This window comes from Hemitrygon akajei, chromosome 3, assembly GCF_048418815.1.
Source record: "Hemitrygon akajei chromosome 3, sHemAka1.3, whole genome shotgun sequence".
Taxonomy (NCBI): Eukaryota; Metazoa; Chordata; class Chondrichthyes; order Myliobatiformes; family Dasyatidae; genus Hemitrygon; species Hemitrygon akajei.
Window position 1 is genome coordinate 93,519,110 of NC_133126.1, and position 13,720 is coordinate 93,532,829.

The window sequence follows — 13,720 nt, forward strand, 5'->3', positions numbered from 1 at the left end:
ACTAACTGCCACACCTCTGTGCTCCCTGAACTGTAATAGTGTCACACTAACAGCTACATGTCTGTGCTCCCTGAACTGTAATAGTGTCACACTAACTGCCACACCTCTGTGCTCCCTGAACTGTAATAGTGTCACACTAACTGCCACACCTCTGTGCTCCCTGAACTGTAATAGTGTCACACTAACTGCCACACCTCTGTGCTCCCTGAACTGTAATAGTGTCACTTTAACTGCCACACCCTGACCAATGAAGGCAAGCATTCCAAATGCTTTCTCTAGAACACTATCCACTTTTAGGGAGTTGTGGACTTGGATCCCCAGAATCCTCCATCTGTTAGTGCTGTTAGAGAGTGGTGGGTGTGTGGGATGTGCGACAGATCCATTAGGGACATTTAAGAGACTCATAGATAGGTACAAGGATGAAAACATGGCCGGGGTTCCTGGCACAACTTATCACATTTTAATGGGGCTGCTGAGTCAACAAAAGGTCGAAGTGAAGTTTTATTTCAAATAATTTTTTAAAATGGATTTACCCAAGTTGAAATTGTTTTTGAATTATATAGCTTCCCAATATCTATTTTCAATGATTTAATTGTTAATTTGAGTGTTTAATAGAGAGCCAATGTACAGTAGTACAGGGATGGCTTCCACCCATCCTGAAAATATGTTCACTATTGCTAACAAATCTGAATATCATTGGCACTTCGGTAAAGTGACGTAGTCCACGTTTAGATGTAAGAATGGACCAGGTGGGGCCGGAGTACATAGTTCAGGTCGCACAGTCTTTCCATATTTCTTTACCAACAGTATTAAGGTTATATGCATCATTTAAGCAAGCACTTACCATTTCAGATAACTTTTCCCTTTCAACTGGAATTCAAGGGATTCACCTATTTATTTCAAATATTTGCCCATTGTATTGGTTTCGATGTTCACTTTCAGACGTCAAAAATCTCACAACCCTGTTGTGACACTAACGTGAGGTTACAACCAAGTAAACATCCATCTGATATCTTAAAACTCTTGTCGGCCTCTTGTCCGACAACTGACACAACTCCATTGTGACTCTAATATCAGACTCCGGGTTTCCGATAAGATGTAAGTGTGGGGAGAGCCAGCCTTGGATAACTAAGGAAATAAAAGATAGTATCAAATTAAAAGCTCGTGTGTACCCAGTTGCAAAGTGTAGTGGGAGACTGGAGGATTGGGAAAACTTTAAAAAGCATCAGAGAACAATTGAACAAGAAATAAGGAAAGGGAAGAAAGAGTATGAAAGTAGATTAGCATGAAATATAAAAACAGATAGCAAAAGTTTTTATAAATATATAAAGCAGAAGAGGGTGGTTAACGGCAACGTACGTCCCTTGGAAGACGAGAAGGGGAAATTGATATTGGGTGATAAGGAAATGGCTAAGGTATTGAATGACTATTTTGTGTCGATCTTCACGGTGGGGGACATGCCCAATATGCCAAAGAAGGATGTTGTGGATGAAATGGGAGGTGAGGACCTTAATAGAATCAATGTCACTAAAGAGATAGTGATGAACAAACTAGAGGGCCTGAAGGTAGTTAAGTTCCCTGGTCCTGATGGGATGCATCCCAGGGTGCTGAAGGAATTGGCGGAGGTTATAGTAGATGCGTTGGTAATCATTTATCAAAACTCTCTAGACTCTGGGCAGGTCCTGGCAAATTGGAAGACAGCAAATGTCACACCACTTTTTAAAAAGGGATGTAGGCAAAAGACAGGCAACTATATATAGGCCAGTTAGCTTAACATCTGTAGTCAGGAAAATGCTTTAAGCTGTCATTAAGGAAGAAATAGCAAAACATTTAGAAAGGAGTGGTTCCATTAGACAGATGCAGCATGGATTCAGAAAGGGCAGGTCCTATTTGACAAACTTACTGGAGTTCTTTGAGGATATAATGAGCACAGTGGATAGAGGGGAGCAGGTGGATGTCATATACTTGGATTTCCAGAAGGCGTTCGATAAGGTGCCACACAAGAAACATATAAATAAGGTACGGATGCCAGGAATTGGAGGAAGTGCATTGACGTGGATAGGGGATTGGTTAACCAATAGAAGGCAGAGAGTTGGTATTAATCGGTGTTTCTCCGGTTGGCAGTCAGTGGTGAGTGGAGTGCTGCAGGGGTCGGTACTGGGCCTGTAGCTGTTTCCCATTTACATTGATCATGTGGAAGAGGGGACTGAGTGTAGTGTAGCAAAATTTGCTGATGACACTAAACTGAGTGGAAAAGCAAATTGTACAGAGGATGTGGAGAGTCTGCAGAGGGATATAGATAGGTTAAGTGAGTGGGCCAATGTCTGGCAGATGGAATACAATGCTGGTAAATGTGAGATCATCACTTTGGAAGGAATAATAGAAGAGCAGATTATTGTTTAAATGGTAAAATATTGCAGCATACTGTTGTGCAGAGGGACTTGAGAGTGCTTGTGCATGAATCACAAAAAGTTGGCTTGCAGGTACAACAGGCTATTAAGAAGGCAAATGAAATGTTGGTCTTCATTGCTAGAGGGATTGAATTCAAGAGCAGGGACATCATGCTGCAACTATACAGGGTACCAGTGAGGCCACACCTGGAGTACTGTGTGCAGTTCTGGTCTCCATACTTGAGGAAAGATATACTGGCTTTGGAGGCAGTGCAGAGTAGGTTCACCAGGTTGATTCCAGGGATGAAGGGGTTAAGCTATGAAGAGCGATTGAGTCGCCTGAGACTATACTTTCTGGAATTCAGAAGAATGAGAGGGGATCTTATAGAAACATACAACATTTTGAAAGGGATAGATAAGATAGTAGGAAAGTTGTTTCCATTGGTAGGTGAGACTAGAACTAGGGGACTTTGCCTCAAGACTCAGGAGAAGATTTGAAATGGAGATGAGGAGAAACTGTTTTCCCAGAGAGTGGTGAATCTGTGGAATTTCCTGCCCAGGGAAGCAGTTGAGGCTTCTTCACTAAATATATTTAAGATACAGTTAGATAGGTTTTTACATGATAAGGGAATTAAGGGTTATGGGGGAAAGGCAGGTAGATGGAACTGAGTTTACGGAAAGATCAGCCATGATCTTATTGAATCGATGGGCCGGATGGCCTACTCCTGCTCCTATTTCTTATGTTCTTGTGTTCTTATACCAGCCCCTCACAGGTTGTACAACCACAAAACATAGAAAACCTACAGCACAATACAAGCCCTTTGTCCCACATGGTTGTGCCAAACATGTCCCTACCAAGAAATTACTAGACTTACCTGTAGCCCTCTATTTTTCTAAGCTCCATGTACCTACACAAAAGTCTCTTAAAAGACCCTATCATATTTGCCTCCACCACCTTTGCCGGCAGCCCATTCCATGCACTCACCACTCTCTGAGTGATGCACCATCAATAACTCTGAGACGTGGGTTAAGGTAGGCTTTTATTGGCTGGAAGAAAGCACAAGCAGCAAGTGACCATCACACAACATCCTGGAGACTGAGGAAGGGTCTGTGGCTCCAATCGCCTTTATACCGGGGTCTGTGGGAGGAGCCACAGGAGCAGTCAGCAGGGGGTCGTGTCCAGACAGGTATATGTAGTTCACCACACTGAATAAAAAACTTACCCCTGACATCTCCTCTGTACCTACTCCCCAGCACCTTAAATCTGTGTCCTCTTGTGGCTACCATTTCAGCCCTGGGAAAAAGCCTGACTATCCACACGATCAATGCCTCTCAACATCTTATACACCTCTATCAGGTCATCTCTCATCCTCCGTCGCTCCAAGGAGAAAAAGCTGAGTTCATTCAACCTATCCTCATAAGACATGTTCCCCAATCCAGGCAACATCCTTGTAAGTCTTCTCTACACCCTTTCTATGGCTTCCACATCCTTCCTGTAGTGAGGCGACCAAAATTGAGCACAGTACTCCAAGTAGGGTCTGACCAGGTTCCTATATAGCTGCAACGTTACCTCTTGGCTCCTAAGTTCAATTCCACGATTGATGAAGGCCAGTACACTGTATGCCTTCTTAACCACAGAGTCAATCTGAGCGGCTGCTTTGAGCTTCCGATGGACTCGGGCCCCAAGATCCCTCTGATCCTCCACATTGCCAAGAGTCAATACTAATACTAAGAGTCAATATAATACTATATTCTGCCATCATATTTGACCTACCAAAATGAACCACTTCACACTTAGCTGGGTTGAACTCCATTTGCCACTTCTCAGCCCAGTTTTGCATCCTATCAATGTCCCACTGTAACCTCTGACAGCCCTCCACACTATCCACAACACCCCCAACCTTTGTGTCATCAGCAAACTTGCTGACCCATCCCTGCACTTCTTTATCCAGGTCATTTATAAAAATCATGAAGAGTAAGGGTCCCAGAACAGATCCCTGAGGCATACCACTGGTCACCGTCCTCCATGCAGAATACGACCCGTCTACAACCACTCTTTGCCTTCTGTGGGCAAGCCAGTTCTGGATCCACAAAGCAATGTCCCCTTGGATCCCAAGCCTCCTTACTTTCTCAATAAGCCTTGCATGGTGAACCTTATCAAATGCCTTGCTGAAATTGATATACACTACATCTACTGCTCTTCCTTCATCAATATGTTTAGCCATATCCTCAAAAAATCCAATCAGGCTCGTAAGGCATGACCTTGCTCTTGACAAAGCTGTGCTGACTATTCCTAACCATATTATACCCCTCCAAATGTTCATAAATCCTGCCTCTCAGGATCTTCTTCATCAATTTACCAACCACTGAGGTAAGACTCACTGGTCTATAACTTCCTGGTCTATCTCTACTCCCTTTCTTGAATAAAGGAACAACATTCGCAACCCTCCAATCCTCTGGAACCTCTCCTGTCCCTATTGATGATGCAAAGATCATCGCCAGAGGCTTAGCAATCTCCTCCCTCACCTCCCACAGTAGCCTGAGGTACATCTCATCCAGGCCCAGTGACTTATCCAACTTGATGCTTTCCAAAAGCTCAAGCACATCTTCTTTCTTAATATCTACATGCTCAAGCTTTTCAGTCTGCTGCAAGTCATCACTACAATCACCAAGATCCTTCTCCATAGTGAATACTGAAGTAAAGTATTCATTAAGTACCTCTGCTATTTCCTCCGGTTCTGTACACACTTTCCCACTGTCACATTTGATCGGTCCTATTCTTTCACATCTTATCCTCCTGCTCTTCACATACTTGTAGAATGCCTTGGGGTTTTCCTTAATCCTGCCCTCCAAGGCCTTCGCATGGTCCCTTCTGGCTCTCCTAATTTCCTTCTTAAGCTCCTTCCTGTTAACCTTATAATCTTCTAGATCTCTAACATTACCTAGCTCTCTGAACCTTTTGTAAGCTTTTCTTTTCTTCTTGACCAGATTTATTACAGCCTTTTTACACCACGGTTCCTGCACCCTACCATAACGTCCCTGTCTTATTGGAACGTACCTACGCAGAACTTCACACAAATATTCCCTGAACAAATGGCACATTTCTTCAGTTCTTTTCCCTGAGAACATCTGTTTCTAATTTAAGCTTCCAATTTCCTGCCTGATAGCCTCATAATTCCCCTTACTCTAATTAAACATGTTTCTAACTTGTCTGTTCCTATATCTCTCCAATGCTATGGTAAAGGAAATAGAATTAATATCACTATCTCCAAAATGCTCTCCCACTGAGAGATCTGACACCTGACCTGATTCCTTTCCCAATACCAAATGAAGTACAGCCTCTCCTCTTGTAGGCTTATCTACATATTGTGTCAATATCCATGTCATTGGCCCCTACATGGACCATGATACCTGGCTGCTCACCCTCCGTCCTGAGAATACTGAGAACTCGACCCGAGATATTGCAGACCCCGGCACCAGGGAGGCAACAGACCATCCAAGATTCTTGATCTCTCCCACAGAACCTCTTATCTGTCCCCCTAACTATCGAATCCCCTCTCACTACTGCTCTCCTCTTTTCTGTCCTTCCTTTCTGAGCTGAGGGTCCAGTCTCGGTGCCAGAGATGAGACCACTACAACTTGTCCCTGGTAGGGCGTCCCCACCAACAGTATCCAAAATGGTACACTTATTGTTAATGGGAATGGCCACTGGGGTGTTCTGCTGTTCCTGTCTATTCCCCTTCCCTCGCCTGACAGTCACCCAGCAACCTGCCTCCTGACTTTTAGGGGTGGCTATCTCATTGAAACTCCCGTCTATTTCTGCCTCTGCCTCACGAATGATCCAAAGCTCATCCAGCTCCAGCTCCAGTTCCCTAACTCGGTTTGTCAGGAGCTGCAGCTGGATGCACCTTTTGCAGGTGTAGTCATCAGGGATAATTGTGCTGTCACTGGCTTCCCACGTCCTGCATATGGAGCACACAACTGCCCTAACTGCTGCCTCCATTACCTACTCCTAAGTTAATTAAATTAATTAAAGGAACTTACCCGGCCTTACCTCACTTGGAGCAAGCTCGTCCTCAGCCTCTGCTCGTCGAAGCCTCAAAGCTCCACTCCTACCCTGAGCCACTCACACACTGGCCATTCCTCCTCAGTTACCTGTCCTTTTATTTGTCCCTGCCAATGATCTCATGAGCCCTTCACTCCTCCTCTTCCTGCTGCAACGGTTTCTCGATCACACTGACAAAAGATCTGTCACAACTAAAATACAGACTCCGTTCACTCTTAGACTCCCGATAACCGATGTTCTGAAGATGTTTATTCTTGGACAATCAAGAAACGGAGGAATGACTTACCACCCGGCTGCAGGCTTAAAACTCCCTTTCTCAGTCTGGTCTTTTCTGCAAGTAATGATTTTGTGTTTGGGCCCCAAATTATTGACCTTCTGATCCCTGGGGCTCTTCCAGGAGTCAGAAATGACGAGCAGTCTTAAATGCAAAATTGCAGTTTATTTCAGAGCACAAACAAACAGACAAACACTAATCAAGCTAAAATAAATAAACAGTCTAGAAATAATGCCGAGGGGTGTGTGAATATGAAGACAAAGGAATAAAGAAGCCAAGAATCCAAGATGGCACCTCTGAAAAATCCCTTAATTTTATAGATAAGAAATTCCTTAGATAGAGGATAAGTTTTTTAATAGACAACATAATTAAATCAATTACATCATGTGGCTGATGTGCTCAGACAATGAAAAATGAGAAAGGTGATAAACTGTTAACTGCTATACCACTTTCTGCCAGTGAGTGGAAATGTGCCACCACGTATTGTGAAAAATACCTGAGATTGTTAAAAAGCACAAATCTTATAAAAGGTATTATTAGAAAGAAATGATTGTTTACAACAGTCACAGGGTCATAGAGTCATACAGCACAGAAATAGGCCCTTCGGCCCAACTGGTTCATGCTGACCAAGATTCCCAGCTAAGCTCGTCCCATTTGCCTGCGTTTGGTGGATATCCATCTAAACCTTTCCTATCCATGTGCCTCTGCAAGCACATTTTAAGTGTTGTTAATATGCCTGTCTTAACCATTTGCCCCCACAGTTGCTGCTTGTAGCAGCCAGAGCAGTGTCAAATATCCCATCATGCTAAGGGAGGACACTACGCTGGCCAGAAACCACAGAGCAAAGGGGCACACTGAATGAAGGTCTCAAATGATAACATAACTGAGAGCGTTTTACAGATCTGTGGACTGTCTCATTGGAGTCATTCCACTGTGAGCTCTCCGGAAAACAGATCAAACAAATAGGGAACTTCACACCTTGTGGAAAAGTACTATCTGATTGATTACTAATCTCAGATAAACACTGTGATTTAGGTACAAAGTAGTTAAAATAATAGTTAGAATGGCATGCACAGCAATTGGTCACATGTGTGTGATTGGCCAGTGCAGGCTTGTTGATCCGGAAGCATCTGTTACCTGCTGTAAATCTCTAAAAATCTAAAATTCTAAAGGAAATCTCTAAATCTGATGAGGTGATCAGTGTCCAGTGAAGAAGAAGACCATGAGTGTAGGACTCAGAGATAAACTCACCAAGATCAAACCACAGCCTCGTTCATCAAGTATGGGTAACATCAGAGTTAAATGTTTGTCTGAAATTATGTGATAAATCTTCGAATCATTTGAATCAATTGTGATTAATGGCAAAGTCGTCATTTGGTCTGTTTTTGTTGTGTGTTGCATTTAATCGGCAACATGCTCAACCAGCTGAGTTCTCCTAACAGTCTGTTTCATCTTCAGGTTTAGGCACAGTAGATGCTATTCCTGGCATTTCCATTGTTTCACTTAGCCATGAAGATAGTGTGAGAGAAGTTGCAGTCAATACTGATCTGACCACACCACCATCAGATTGAGGCAAAATGTAAAACTACTCTCCCTGCTGAAGGCCCACAGTGTCGGACCTGTTTTGAGCAAACTCCATGAAACACAGTGGCAGTGAAAGTCAATGCAATAGATCTTCTCTGAATGGGCAGCAAGCAATTCCAGCAACAGCACCTTGGACAACTGTCGACACAGAGATCCAGAGGAAGAGGTCGTAGAGTGGGTGAGGTGGACACTGGGGCGATGGTCTGACGTACTGTCAGGGCTTCATTAACCCCTGCAGCAACCACAAGGACAGCATGTAGCCAGTTTGTAGCCCAGACCTGGGAGAACATGTCTGTTAGAGATTCAGTAATAAAGGAAATGAAGCACTCTAGTCATACATAGAAATATAAATCTGCCCAATATGGTGAAGATTTTCTCCGCTTCTCCATCTCTGCATCATTGTGATCCTCACTATTCTTGCACAACTGCACCCACTCGTGGGCTTTACCCATCACTATTATGTGTGTGACACTCAGAGTATTGAGTAGTAGAGCCAGGGTGAAGGGGAAGCAAGGGGTTAAAATAATACAGAGCAAAGTCAAAGGCTACTCAGGCAGGTTCAGTGTAAATGCTCAGTGATATGCTGTCACCACAGGATACATCATCAACTAGAAATTCAGTTTCATAGATAAATACAGAGGGATGTTCTTCAGGCTGAATGTCACGCTCGCTGTTGTTCAATAACAGTGTACAGTATCACATCAGTGAAAATATCCATCAGATCCGCCATCGCCATGGCCACCAGGTAGAGGGTGATGCACCTGGAGAGTCCGTAGTTTCCTCAGGACAGGATCAGAATGACTGTCATGTTAACTGAAAGAAATCGAAAGTGAGGATGGTAATTTTAGGAGACGACCTAGAGAGGAAGGGATCTATCCCAAGTAAGTAATTATACAGGTGTCTCTGAACATAACCTTGTCTAATGGATGTGAGGTAACTGTGTGGTTTTAAACCCCACTGAAAATGCAACTATAATTTAAGTGTATATTAATTAATTACTAAAAGAAATTTAGATTAATGCCATAATCACAGAAGTCTTTAATCTTTATTGAAAACTGGACAAAGGGAGTTTATAGTTGTTGAATGCATTCGATATAATTCTCTTGATCAAGTCTTGAAGCAAGAAGTAAGCTATTTTTGATCAATGTGCAATGTGACAGAGTAAATAAATATGATTTGTCAGGGATCTGTGTGTGAACCCTACTCATAATGTGATAGAGGTTTTGAATGAGTTCAAGAGTGACATAATCAAATACAAAACAGAGAAGCTCATCAGAACTGAGAGCCAGGCAATACAAGAAACTGGAGTAAAGGCTGTCAACATCAAATAATTATTAATAAACAACTAACATTACTTTAAACAGCTGTGATGTTTCTGCTGCTGGACCGTCCATCTGTCTCCAGATGTTTCATCCCCTAACCCAGAACATCCTCGGGATAGTGGGACAGCAGAAGGTGATCAATCTTCTACCCTCGATGGTCAGACTTCCAGCTACTATCATCTCTTCACAGCCAAAGCCAACTGGACGCTCTCTCTGCTGCTTGGGCCATGGTGTTAACGGCTCTCTTCCTGGTTCTCCCTCGTATCCCTAAAGCTGCCATCATCTCCAGCAAGACATGGCGGGAAATCCTCTTGCCCCCACTTCGACAGGGAAGTTCCACGTCTGCCAGCCTTGTCATCTGCAGTCCGCCACCAGGTCTTCATACCTCGCCAGCTCCCTCTCGTGTGCCTCTTGACGTCAGGTCTCCCATGGTACTGTTAGCTCTATCTCCACAAGCTTCTTTTCACTCTCTGACAATAGTAGAATGTCTGTCAAAGTGTGGTCTGTACTACTGGTGGGAACACCAGCTTCTTTTCAAGATCGACCTTCATCTCCCAGTCCTTTGCCTTGTTCAGGATACCGTCTCTGCACTTGTTTGTTGCTGCAGCATGTTCCCCAGTCCTGATGAGCTTGATGAAGTTTGGTTGGCTGTCCTTTTTGTGGTCCTTCTTCCTCTCTGTCTCCAAAGTGTGGGCGAGTGCTCTCAAAACCTGGTCGTGTCTCCATCTGTACCGTCCCTGGGAAAGGGCAACCTGGCATGAGGAAAGAATATGTTCCAGGTTGGCTGGTTTCTGGCACAGATGGCACGTTGGGTCTTCTGTTATTCCCCAGTTCCGCAGGTTTGCTGGAGTTGGTAGTACATCAGCCCTCAGTAAGAACTGGAGTTGGAAATATGGATATTTCCATATGTCATCCCATGTCAACACTCTCTGTTCTGTTTCCCACTTTGTCCAGGTCCCTTGACTCCCCATGTCCACTGCTCGCACATATCTAGCCTCCTCCTCTTTCTTCCTTATCTCCTGCTGGACCAAGTGCCATCTGTCCTTAGGGTTGGCCTCCCTCCACCTGGCTGTTGACTCACATCCCAGGCTTTGTTTGCCCTGACACATTCTTACAACAATGTCTCTGTGGCGACGTCAGGACTCTGCTTCTTCTACCACCTCTGCCACCTTCCATTTGCTCCCCGTCTGTATCTCGACTCCTGCTTCACTGACCTTGTCGTCCTTGGAGTCTTTGAGGCTCATGATGAGGCGTGCTTTACCTGCCTTAAATTCCTCTACAACTGAGGAGAGGGGCAACTGGAGCCCTGTTGAAGAGAAGCACTGTGGTACAACTAACTACCTTCTTAGATACCAGTTAATCTTCCTCTCCATGCCCTCGATCGGTGACAGGGCGATGTCATACAGCATCACTGGCCACATTAGTCTGGGTAGGAGCCCATGTTAGAAGATCCATGCCTTGAACTTTCCTGGTAAACCTAATCTATCGATCTTTACCAGCCTTTCTGTTGTTTGTTGTTCCAGCTGTCTGCTGTTGTTGACATCCTTCAGGCTGTCGTCATACCATTTCCCTAGGCACTTGATGGTGTTTCCTATAATAGACGAGATTTCTTCATCCTGGATCTTCAAGGTGAACTTCTGGGTAAGTTGGCCTTTCTTTATCACCAAATACCTTGATTTGGCAGGTTTAAATTTCATTCGCGCCCATGTGGCTGTCTCGTCCATTGCCTGGATGACCCATCTAGCCTGGATATGTGTTGTGGTTGTAGTTGTAAGATCATCCATAAATTTTCTGCTTGGCAGCTGTCTTTGGCCCTCTGGTCTCTCTTTTCCCAGCCTCTATAAGTAGATTCATGGCCATGATGAAGAGGACTACGGATATAGTGCAGCCAGTCCCAATGTCCTTCTCTACTCGCTGCCATGATGTTACGTAGTCCTGAACCTTAGGTGAATTCCCTTGAAATAGCTTGCCAGGATCTTGGTGACCTTCTGCGGGATATGGTAGTGTTTCAGTGCTGTCTCGATGAGCTTGTGCGGCACTGGCTAAATCCAACCACACAACCGTCAGGTTGCCTTGGCCTCCTTTAGCAGTTGGGATATAACACCTGTGTGTTCCACACATCCTGGGAATCCCGGAATCCCTCCCTTTTCCACTGCTGTATCTATGTATTGGTTTTCTACCGTGTATGATGTCATCCTTCTTGCTAGAACAGCAAAGAAGATTTTTCCTTCAGCACTGAGGAGGGAAATGGTTCTGAACTGCTTGATCTCAGTTGAGTCTTCCTCTTTTGGCACAAAGCATCCTTCAGCCACTTGCCAGCAAGGTGGTATCTGGCCCTTCCTCCAGATGACTCTCATCAGCCTCCACATCCTCTTGAGAAGCTTTGGGCACTTCTTGTAGACTTTATATGTGATCCCATTGGGCCAAGGGTGCTGAACCTGCCCTCGCCTTCTTGACAGCTTCTCTTACTTCTTTCAGTGTTGGCTCTTTCTCGTCTAATGGTTTCTGAGGCTGTTGCATTGGCTCAGTCCTGCTGCTTTCCCCAGTGGCAAGTCTCGTCTTCCATCTGACTGTGTTTCCTGCAGGTATGCCTCCACTTCCTCTCTCGGTTTTCCCATTTTGCCTGATCTTTCCCCTTCGAATACACTTGCAGAAAAACAGTAAGGGTTTCTGATGAAAGCAGCCCTTTTCCTATTCTTCTCACACTTGCCCTTCCTTATCCTTTCTGCATTCTGAAGTTCTTTAAGCCTTCTTCTCAGGCCTTGTCTGAACTGCCTCAGTCCTTCTCTCTCTTCTACACTACTTCTTCTGTACCTGTTGGAGAGTGTTCTAATTTCCCGTCTTATGCCGGTTATCTCCCTCTCTCGTCTGCTAGGCTGGTAAACTCTCTTCTACTTTATCTTCTCCACTACACCAAATCGGTCTTCTCCGATGAAGTACACCAATCTGCACATATTCTCAAGCTGCTTCTCCACAGGTCCTATGAGTACCATCTCAAGAAGCCTGTCCATGTACTCGTCGAATATCTCCCACTCACCACAGTTCACTGGGAGACTTTCTCTCCTCTGGAAGTCTCACACGGGTTTCCCTCGACCCATCAGTTGATCCCCTCCTGTGTTCCTGGGTTGAAGCAGCAGGTTGAAGGTCCTCAGTATCATGGGGTTGTTCCTGACTGTGGTCCTCCACCGTCTCACCAGCCACTGCTCTGCGTTCCTCCTGCCTCTCACCAGTCCTACACTGGGATTTCGCTTGGTCGATCTTGAGTCCCCTGAGATTCTTACAGAGTTTGCCACAGTGGCATCTCGGCAGTGCGAGGGTTGTTCTGGTTGAAGTCTGCTGTACAAGCCGTGCCGTTTCCGTTTGGTCCATCCTGTTGGGTCTTTCATCCTCCCTCCCTCCCGGAAGACCCTGAGGGCATTCTCTTGTTTCTGTACTTGTAGCTAGTTGGAAGTGCCTTTTTCCAAAGGCGTTGTGTCAGGTTGCTGGCCCTTCATGCCTTGATTCCAGTCTTTCCTGGATGTCATCTGTCTCTCCAGACGCCATCAGTCTACTCCCGGTCGTCATTCAGTCTTTCCTGAACGTCATTGCATAACTTTCAATGAATATGTTTCACTGACAAAATAAAATCAACTTAAAAATGATACATTTATTGCCGACTATGGTGTTTGAAAGGGCGAGTAGATGATATATAAAACTTATAACATTGGAAAGATGACAATTTTCCAGCTGTTATGCCGTTGGCCCCCTCCTTTGTGAAAATCGCAAGAACTCTAGTTAAGGGGGGTCAACTGACCTAAGAGAGAGAGACGTGCGAAAGACCACGTTCTCCCAAGAAGCAGAATAAAAGTGACTTTGACTATTGTCTCATGGAGACCACCTGAAAAGCCCTCGGGCAAAGTGGGCTGGTTGAGAGAGAGATCGCATTACCTGCAACTTGATTGACACCTGCGATCCCGTGAAGAAGTATAAAGGTGGGTCTGAGGGGAGGACCCTCAGATGCACCAAGGAAACACACGAAGGAGAAACGCTAGAAATCCTGCGACAGCGTTTTAATAGCTACAGCCGGTGGTGGGGTTCGTGTGCG